We start from the raw sequence: 7,907 nt of genomic DNA, 5'->3' as shown, positions 1-7,907 counted from the left end.
GGAGTGGGAGAGCAAGGGGAAAGGCTCGACACAGTGACAGAGGGTTTGGCAAGTTAAAAATCACAGTCATTGAGCCCAGTTAACATACCATAGTTCCTGAAACTCTTACTAGTGTGATGTTTCTAAAGAGACTAGAAATTAGTTCCCTTTAAAAGAACTAAAAAAAGAAAGAAAGAAAGAAAGAAAGAAAGAGAAAAAAACCCAAAAAAATAAAACACCAAAACTGCAATCCAGTGCAGATTAAAGTTGACCCTGCCCGTGTTGTTCTCTTGGACGTCATCACACTTTCTGGTGACTATCCAGGCTTTAAGCTTTCATCATGAAGTGTTTCTGCAAGAGACTTCCAGAAAGAAAGATGTTGTTGTCATGGGACAGATGATGTGCCACTGGAGGGCTTTGAGGAGTGGGTGCCCTGCTGCTCAGTACTGGAAGCCAAGTCACATGTGATCACTGATCATTCCAAATATGGGTAATTTGAACTGAGAGATAGCACGTAAAGTCCAAAAGCTTGGAATGCCTCGAAACCAACAGTAAACTGTCTTCATTTTTATATCAGTTCCATGTGCATTGATTATGTGAAAATGTTTGGCAGCTAGTGGCTTACTTATAATATGTTCTAGAAATTGAACTCATTTTCTTTAACCTTTCTTGTTTTGCATGACTGGAGGTTAAACCTCAGACTTTGAGCGTGCCTTGAGTGTGTAAAGCAAGTGCTTCGTCATAGAGCCTCGGCCTTCATCTTCTCTTCCCAGTCTTTTCTAGTTCCCCCCGTTGGTGATAGCCTTAAAAATCACAGAACAGAATCGCAATTGTGAAATTTATAGAATTGTTCGAGCTCATCAGATTTCACAGTTATACGTGCGTGTGTTCAGTATAGCTGAAGCACCTGTACAGATCCCTGGGCTATCAATGCAGACAGAGCCCTGAGGACTCTGGTGCTGTCATTTCCTAGGGTCAGTGGCCAGCTCCGTTTCTCTCTTCGCTTTCTCAAGAAGAACTACCAATTTGTGCTTCATCTGTATAATTTACGTTATTTTAAGTTTGTCATATACATGGAGTTATATATTGTATATTCTTTTGAGGTTATTTCAAGTTTGTCCTATGCATGGAGTTATGTGATGTATGTTCTTTTGTGGTTAGCTTCTCTTGCATCACCCCTTAGCCTTCACCCTAGTTGTTGTTATTCAACAGCTCTTTGTTTTAACGCTGAGTGATATTCCATCTTCTTTGTACATTTGTATGGTGATGTTGGAAAGCTTAACATTGCATGTGTTACTTGCCTTTGTGGTCTTCCCTGGGTCGGCTGGACAGCGCTGGTTTCAGAGCATGGCCATTGGAAGCCATCCAAAATGCATGTTTCTATTGCAGCTTTCAATGTTGTTCCGGCATTCCTATTCTAAGAGGTATGTTTTTGTTTTGCTAATTGCTAAGCAGGTTATCTGGAGATGAATAGGGCTTTGACAATCATTTTGAGAGAATAAAATCGTGCCAGTGTCCTTCCCAATCTCTGTCTCTAGCCTGTGTGTGTGTGTGTGTGTGTGTGTGTGTGTGTGTGTGTTTATATGTGTGTGTGTTTCAGAAAGAAAAGCTTTTAGGTTTCTGTCCACAAAAGAAATTTCATAAGGTTAGCAGGAAGGGATATTTTATACCGCATGCCAGTGGTATTCAGCAGAATATTTTGAGACTAATTAAATGGCTCATATATATCACAGAATCTCCCCCTCCCCCTTAGGAACTTAAGAAACTGGTTTTTTTTTTTGTTTTTTTTTTTTTCAACTCAAGCTTCAAAAAGAGATCAGCTCAGTGAGCTCATGGTGAAAGCAAGAAGCAGGACACAGGGACGCTGCAGAGCAGATTAGAACTGAGCAACGGATAAAAGATAATACCATTTTCAATTAAAATTGCCTGGGGAAATTAGGTAGGCAGAGAATAATTACCTGGGTTGGCAAGCATCCAGGCTTGTGAAACTGAGACCCTGCTAGAATCTTCTGTGGGGTTCACTGAGGATCACGGGAAGCCGGGAATGCTTCATTTATATGTCACCTCAGACAGACATGAATGCTGTGCTGCATTGCATGGGATTTGAAGTCAAATTATATAGCTAGGGACCCTGTGAAAACCCAAACCACAAAAAAGCAATAGCACAATACATCAGGTGAAAGCGAGAGTTCTCTGACAAAATGAACTTGTGTTTTTCGGATTTCTACTAATAGCCAATAAAACACAGGAACTGAGATTAGAGAGTAGAAACTGAAGATGCCCAACTAACGTATAGTTCTAGCTCTCACTACCTGTGTCCAGAGGGCCTCTGGATGCTAATGGTCCTTGGTTACTGTCCCTGAGTCAATGCCACCCGACACACAGACTTGCCTAGCCTAGGGGGGAAGTGAGTCACCCAGATCACATCCACCTTGAATGCAAATGTTCTGATTTAATGTTGTGTTTCTCTTCACGGATCTTGTGGTGACTCAGTGCTACCTCTGAGCTACTGAGGTTGGTGAGCTTCCTTGGCATCTGTGGTACCCAGCCATGCTGTTCTCACTGGGTCTGGGTGTGATGAATGGATAAAGGTTTGAGATTACTGAACTGGGAGTCTTCTTTGTCTGTACCTTAAGGAGGTCCATGATCTTTTGTGTAATGGCAAAAGAACCCAAAGGCTTTTTTCTGCCTGCAGGGCTAGATTTTACTGTGTTCATTTATTTACAGTTTATCCATTCTGCCCGAGGCCATAATGGATGAGGATTTGAAGCAAATTTGAAGCAAAATTAGGAGAGATAGCTCAGTAGTTAAAAGCAGTTGCTTCATTTCCACAGGATGCAGGTTCAGTTCCCAGCACCTACATATCAGCTCTCAACTGTCTACAACTCCAGTGTCAAGATAGCCAAAGTCTAATCTAACCTCCAAGGGCTCCTGAATGCATATGTGTGTGTGTGTGTGTGTGTGTGTGTGTGTGTGTGTGTGTGTGTGTGTGTGTGTGTGTGTGTGTATGTATATATGTATATATATGTATATGTGCATATATATATTCTCACATAAAATAAAATAGAATAAGTATATTTTAAACATTCAACATGCTAAGGGCTAATGGATATGTGAAACATATTTTTAAACATTTTTATACTTTTACTTTATTGTTGTAGTGGCATATGTGTTGTCTCTGTGAAATTTCCACTAACCAGCTTAGTTGAATGAAAGAGCAGCTGAATTAGTTTATAATCTCATGTAATTAAAAAAAAAGCCCATGTTGTTCTTTGGACTCTATGTGTTAATAGAAGAAATATATATTTCCCTCTGCACACATCTTCTGGATGTCTTCTTTCCTTTGTATTTTCGTGTTGTTTTCTTTATCTTTTTTGTATGTGTTCACATGCTTCTCTGAAAGAATGTCAATTTTCTTGGTGTCTAATTTCTTAACATCTACGATAAAGGAGAGCAATGTCTTATATAGGTTTAGAACTTGGTACATTAGTGTATTCTTCGGGTTGGCGTCATTCCTGGGAGAGGAATGGGAAGATGGTTAAAGATTAGACCCGGCTTCAACTTTGAACAGTTTATCTGTGATCAGTGGGAAAGGGCCCTGCACATTTATTAGGTGGTGATGTGTCTGGGCTGGTGATCCTGGGTTCTGTAAGGAAGCAGGCTGAGCAAGCTGCAGAGAACAAGCCAGGAAGCAGCACCCCGCCGTGGTTGGCATTTGCATCAGCTCCTGCCTCCAGGTTTCTGCCCTGCATGAGTTCCTGCCCACGCTCTGTCATATGGAACTCTGAAAGAAATAATCTCCCCACCCACCCCAAACTGCTTTTGGTCAATGTGTTTCATGACGGCAATGTCATAACTAAGACAGCCAGTTACTTTTCCTTGTGACATCACTTTCTACCATGGCTTGAGGTACACAGATAGTAGATGTCTGACAGGCATAGGTGCCGTGCTGTAATTCCACACCTTTGACTCACAGACTTGGGCAGTATGTCTTAGCCCATTGGTTTTAGAGCACGCACGCGCGCGCGCGCGCGCGCGCGCACACACACACACACACACACACACACACAGAGAGGGGGGCAGATTAGATTACTGGTCAGAGCCTCTGGAAAGGAAGGAAGCAGGATACCAACTTAGTTAGACACCAAACACATAGCCCTATAATGGTGTGCCAGCTTCTGACTGACCAAACCAGGAACTAATAAATGTGTTTTAAGTCACTGTGTTTGTGAAAATTTGGTAAGAAGCCAAAGAAAATGAATACATGAAGGAAATCTGCCCAAAAAAAAATCTATGTTTCTGATATGAAGCTCCTAGAATGATTTCAAGTTACAAAGAACAAACATCTATGAAATGCCTCCCACAGCCCCTATGAAGAATCCCCAGTTTCATACTTCAGTGTGTTTAGCCACTGCCAATGGCTGATGCAGGGGCTATTACACTTCTTTGTAGCATTTAGGAGGTTTCCTCAGACTGGTGGTTTTAGACTTCGGGAGGGACATTTGGAAGGCTAGAGGCTCTCTGGGTAGACATTTGTTGCATGGTGGCAACAGGATAGGCGGAGTGGGAAGGCAGAGTCCTCCCTTCCTTCATGCTCATAAACCTTGCTGAAGACATAAACCTGCATTTGGAGATCCCTAATTCCAGGGTTCAGTGATGAAGTGGACTTGGCACAAGGGTCCAGGAGAGTGGAGACCTGGAGGTAAGCAGTAGGAAGGGGCTATAGTTTTCGGTCTGTGACGGACTTAGTGTCTGGTATGTGGTGTTAGGTAGCAGGCCACCTTCCTTGTTTTTCCCGTGAGTCTCTTTGTTTTTGTTACTTCTCATTGAGTATTTGATGTATATCAGGTTTTGTTCTATTAGCATCATTACGATATTGAGATTTGGGCATTTTGTTTAACTATTAAGTTACTTCTTACATTATAGGAAAACATATTTTTTCTTTTTTGAAAGACTGAACCACAGAGTGAGGACACACAGACAGTGCTGATATCTGTTCCTCTGCACCCCCCCCCCCCATCACATTGACAGCACTTCCTTTTCTAGAGACCACATTTAACCCTTCAGTACCCAGATTTATACTCCCTGAACGAGAAAGCTGACCAGTGGGCTATCACTCCCAGACCATAACATGGCCATCGTATGCCAGTGTCGGAACGGCTGCGATGAGCTGGTCTGTAAGAGACAATGCTTTTCTCCTGGGATGCCTGCTCTGCTGGGGTCCTAGGGGAAACAGAGGAAAGGTGGGAAAAGGCATGTCTAGTCTGTTAGTCTTTGTTTACAGAATGATAGATCTGGCAGGGAAATTAATTGATGAGTTTCCTTGGACCTAGGCTTGTTTCATAGTCCCAAGAAGTTTAGTGTCCCAGCTCTGGGGGGGGGGGGGGACACTTCATTATTTATTTCATTCAACAGAGGTTCCTCCCTTGTGCCCCTGAGCTCCTTTTAAATGCCAGAGCCTGTGCTAAGTGCAGGGGATCTCGACGGTGCTTTTCAGTACACACATAATCCGCATCCTCCTGGCAGCTACAGTCTAGTGTTCATATGCAATTACAAACATACATGTAATACAAAAAAATACAATACATTCCATAAAGGAGGTAGTACCATCAAGCTTAACCCTGATCCGGGTGCCATGTATCAACACAGCCAGTGTTGTCTAGAGCCTGGCATCTGTGGGAGGCTTTAGTATCTCTTCTTCGTAGTTTTGTCGTACGAAATCGGAATAGTCATAGGACACCATTTCAGAATCTCTGTGTGAGTTCTGTGTCTTTACTTTAGTTAGGGCTTCCATTGTTGTGCTAAGACACCATGACCCTAAACAACTTGGGGAGGAAAGGGTTTACGTTGCTTCCCCTTCCACGTCACAGTACATCACTCAGTTGTACAGGCACCCAGGACAGGAACCTGGAGGCAAGAACTGACGCTGAGGCCATGGAAGGGTTCTTCTTTTGCTCTCCATGTCTTGCTCAGCCTGTTTTCTTGTAGCACCCAGCGAGCCACCACCCACAGTGAGCTGGGTCTTTCCACATCTATTACCAATCAAGAAAACGCACCACAGTCTTTCCCATAGGGTGAAATGGTGAGAATATTTTCTCACTTGAGGGTCCCTCCTCCCAAATGACTCCAGTACCATCATGATTCAATTCATCCTTACAGTATGGCTTCTAGTGCATATTCACTGAGTCAATGAATTTGATGCATACAGTGCTCCACATTCTAAAATCTATACATTATATCCGAATGGAATGTTTCCATGTATAGTTTGGGGTGAATTCCATAGTTTGCGAATTTCACCTTTAAAAGTCGTATGTCTTCTGGCAAAAATAACATACAGTAGTTTAATATTAGATTTAAACCAAAGGTTCATTCCCCTTTCTCCGCCCTTCTCCCCCTTTCTCTACTTTCCCTTCCATTCCACTGTTTCAGGTTCAGGTTCTTGTCATGGGTCCAGATAATGCTCGCGTCCAGGCATTTGCATATGGACCGGGGACGTTTATTTAAACAAAGTGGGGTCACAAGTGCACTGTGCTGTTTCACTCTCCTGAAACGAATCCTGTGACCTGTGGATTTATATCCACAGCTGTTTTCCTAGATTTGTTTCTGTATCGTGACACAGCCTTTATTGCTGTCCCTGCCTGCCGTGCTGTAGACACTCCATCCATCCACAGAAGGTGATGGCCAAGATTTCAAATTCAAACTGTCATAGACACTGTTGTTTTTATTCCTCTACCTGCCTCCCATGTGCCCAGGAGTTCGTCTTCCTCCCATGTGCTTCTGATATCACCTGGAATTTTCCTGCTACAAACTGGAAAGGTCTTAAGATTAAACTCTAGCTGAACCAAAACCCGAGCATCAAACCCGGGCTTGATGGAAACAGCCTATCAATAAAGAAAATATAGGAGCAGAGAAAGTCGGCTCTTTGCTTCTAGGTGCAGTTCACTGTAAATCTGTAAATCCAGTTCCCCTGCAAATCTGTTCCGCTCAGCACTGTAGTACCTGGAAACATTTCTTCCAATGACAGTTCATCCAAGGACATTTGAAAGGTTCCTTGCAGTTACAGGTCATCTGAGGTCATTTTCCTATTAATCAGGAAAAGACAATCCAATTATTTGCGAAGATCTTTGATAGCTCTGTTGTTCAATTGCTGCTTAATTAGTTTACTAAATTAAGGGCTTGGTGGGAAATAGTACCATTGCAGAGCATGTGGAAAACCATGCAGCATGTAGCAGTGACTGTTTCTGACCTGATCACTTGAAACCATTATTGTCTAGATCTACTGTCATTAGTAATTTAATGCAGCCTGCTGATGTGCTTTAAGAAATATGAACTGGATTCTGATTGTGAAACCAAAGGCTGCTTACCTACGTGAGAACTCTGAAGGAACCTCACACTGACTTTTGCTTTGTCTGTGGCTGCTTTCTTTGCAGGGAACTGCGCACAGGGTTTGACCAGGTAGACGCCCCTTGCTGTTGTTCCCAGCTGCCCGGTGAGTACCCACCCTGGAACTCATGGGGACGAATTGTACTGGTGGCATTTGGAGTTTGAGAACTGTGAGACAAATCTTTTCATCCAGTGTCTCTTAAAATTGGTGCGGGACTGTTTTCCTTGGCCTGGTGGAGAGGCAAGCGGGATTTTCTGGGTTTTGCCTCACTAATTAGGCGACTGACTCAGCCCCTTACTGTATTCTTATTGCTTGTGACAGTGCTGCCTAACTTTAGAAAGCATTGAGGGGACAGATGTCTAACTTTACATCCAGTCCAGGTTCTTGTAGTAATTGTAGCGGCGGGCTGCGTCCCGGCACCCGGCTGCCCACATGGCTAGCTCTACCAGAAATAATTACACGGACACTGTGTTCATTTAATCACCGCTTGGCCCTTTAGCTCTAGCCCTTACTGGCTAATTCTGATATCCCGATCAACCCATCT

At 43.1% G+C, this 7,907-nt stretch overlaps 1 protein-coding gene across 5 annotated transcripts in view; it reads left to right on the top strand.

The window, feature by feature from the left end:
- Plcb4 (phospholipase C beta 4) overlaps positions 1-7,907 on the top strand; it is a 359,286-nt gene that overhangs the window by 136,300 nt on the left and 215,079 nt on the right. For all 5 annotated transcript variants that reach the window (XM_026788464.1, XM_026788462.1, XM_026788465.1 and 2 more), the window contains exon 3: positions 7,410-7,468. The gene's annotated coding sequence lies outside the window, so the exon portion shown is untranslated. The remainder of the gene's footprint in view (positions 1-7,409; positions 7,469-7,907) is intronic.

Source organism: Microtus ochrogaster, unplaced genomic scaffold (genome assembly GCF_000317375.1).
Source record: "Microtus ochrogaster isolate Prairie Vole_2 unplaced genomic scaffold, MicOch1.0 UNK3, whole genome shotgun sequence".
Lineage (NCBI taxonomy): Eukaryota > Metazoa > Chordata > Mammalia > Rodentia > Cricetidae > Microtus > Microtus ochrogaster.
This window is presented reverse-complemented; position numbering and strand designations above follow the sequence as displayed.